Source organism: Homarus americanus, unplaced genomic scaffold, assembly GCF_018991925.1.
Source record: "Homarus americanus isolate GMGI-L3 unplaced genomic scaffold, GMGI_Hamer_2.0 scaffold48220, whole genome shotgun sequence".
In the NCBI taxonomy this organism is placed as follows: Eukaryota; Metazoa; Arthropoda; class Malacostraca; order Decapoda; family Nephropidae; genus Homarus; species Homarus americanus.
Window position 1 is genome coordinate 3,675,860 of NW_024755060.1, and position 2,904 is coordinate 3,678,763.

A 2,904-nucleotide genomic window follows, 5' to 3' on the forward strand; every position below is an offset into this window, starting at 1 on the left:
CCACACACATCCTCCCCCTCCACCAAATCCCCCACACACATCCCCACACACAAATACCCCCAACACTCAAATCCCCCACAACAAACATCTTCGCCCCCCACACACATCCCCCACAACACATCGTCCTCACCACCCTTCCCCCACACCCTCCCCACCCCCCCTCCCCACCATCCCTCCCCACACTCACCCCCACCCACACCCTCCCCATCCCCACCTACCCTCCCACCATTGTAAAACCCACTTCATACCACCATCACTTATCGTCTGTTACAACCCACAAACAGTCTTAAAACTCCATCAATCATCCGCTCTTCATTTACAACCAAGAGAGTTGAAGGATCATTACATCATCATCCTGGAGGAGATGATATCCAGATGATATATTTCTATAAATGGTACAGCAGCTGATAAGGTGGTGAGGGTAGGGGGTGGTAGAAGGTGGTGAGGGGGGTGAGAGAGGTGAGGGGGTGGGGGTGAGGGGTGGGGTGGGGTAGTGAGGGTGGGAGGGGAGTGGGGGAGTGAGGGTGGGGTGGGGGGTAGGTGAGGGAGTGGTGGGGAGGGTGAGTGGGGGGGGGGTGGGGGTGGGGTGGGGGTGAGGTGTGAGGGGGGTGAGTGGGGGAGGTGGGGGTGAGGTGGTGGGGGTGGGGTGGGGTGGGGTGGGGGTGGGGTGAGGTGGGGGGGTGGGGGGTGGGGTGGGGTGGGGTGAGGGGTGTGGGGGGTGGTGAGGGGTGAGGTGGTAGGGGGAGGGTGGGGGGGTGAGGTGAGGGGTGAGTAGGTGGTGGGGTGGTGGTAGGGGTGAGGGTGGGGTGGGTGGTGGTGAGGGGTGGGGGGTGGTGGTGGGGGTGAGGAGCTCCATCAATCACACTCCAGGATTACAGACGGCTCACTGTCTCCCTCTGCCACACTTGACTTTTATTCTGTCGTAATCGGTTGTTGACGTTTGCGATGGTCAGGGGTCAGGAGGAGGGTCAGGAGGGTCGGGAGGGGTGGGCGGGGGGGGGTGCTGTTATCGAGCAACTCCGGAAGTACCGAGTGTGGTTTCGAACAGTCAGGGATATTTCGTACAGTACCGGGTGTTACTGGGATGTTTTCAATGGCTCTAATTGATTGTGGGTATTTCTAAAGGTTTCGGACATTCGGGGATGTTTCGAATATCCCAGGATGTTATTCATAGAAGGAATTATCCGTCTGGTTGTTTACGATGCTAGTTGGACTTGACCCTAAGTTAATATGTCCTAATATAGCACAAGTCTAAACTACTTAACTTAAATCACAAGTCCTAACAGCCTAACCTGACCTGACCTGACCTGACCTAAACTAACCTGACCTAACCACATATAACCTAAATTCAACCTAGTTCTTAACCTAACCCAACCCAACCATACATTAATTTTACCCAAATACACCATACCCTAATTCAACCACATCTAACTAACCCAACCAAATCTTTAACCTATTGCAACCACACCATAACCAAACGCAACCAAACCCAACTACACCATAACCAAACACAACCACACCACAACCAAACCCAACTACACCACAACCAAACACAACCACACCACAACCAAACCCAACTACACCACAACCAAACCTAACCAAAAAAGACTTAAAACCCCCAGAAAGGAAACACGGAACCCCCCACACACACACACACTACCACCTCAAGAGTTTGTTTACATTGTTTACAAGACTCGACACTCATAACTGTAAACAATAATAAAATAGCCCCCAAAAAGCCTTCCCTAATTGGTTCACATAACGAGCACTTAACTAGTACACCTCGGCTCAAAACTCCTATTGTTATTGGGCCTTGAAATGAACGACAACTTTTGAGAGAGTGTAAACATTGAAGGTACACTTTGTGACTGATCGATGTGTGTGTGTGTGTGTGTGTGTGTCCGATTATAATTTCTACGAACCTATAAAATTGTTCCAATATATGACGCTATATATGTAATAACGTTATTATTATTAACATTCATTATTACCCCTTCACCAGAAATAATCAGGATATCAACTTTTTAACGTTGGCTACAATTTACACCCTTCTACACCCTACTACACCCTCTCTTCTACACCCTGTTACACCCTCCTACACCTTCTCTTCTACACTCTATCCTTTTAATTAACTAGTGTCTCTAACTTCCCCCAACACTTATCACACTGCAGCGGAGTAACCATGTAACCATTATCCTATGTGTCACCGTAGGACCTGTATCCCTGCCACCCTCCTTCCTTCCTTCCCTCCCTCCCTCGTACCCTAATATACCACCCGCTGGTCTCCGGGAAGGATCATATATCCTTATCAGACAGACAGACACGCGTCAACATAACGGGATCCTTGACCACGTGTGTGTGTGTGACGGGGAAAGGAGGTGTTGCAGTCAAAACACTGTATAATGACCTGACTGAGGGGCCTTGTTCCTAATCGCCTCCTCATCCCTGGGTTAGATTTCGTTATGATTTATAGGAGCCATATTTTTCATTTTCAACAGTGTATGTTTCCTGTGGAGGGGCCAGAGAACGCCCTCCCTCCCTACCTCGGCCAGTCCCACACCCGACAAGATCTTTCAAGCTCAACGTGAAATTATTCCGCTTCGCCATTTTACACGTATTTTAGGAAGACCAAGTCGTATTATTACAATGTCTGGTATTTATTATATATGAAATGTTTCTAAAGTGTGTATACCGGTAATGTTACGCGCGCGCGCGCGCGCGCACACACACACACACACACAATGTCTAGTAATTTTAAAAGTAGTCATAATACAAAATATCTGCAAACGTATATAGATAAATATTACCCAAATTATAAATTCCTCACAAAATTAAATACTTTGAAATTCTATATAATTTCTCTGGTCCTTCTATCATTAATTGCCACGAAAATTATTGTTATAA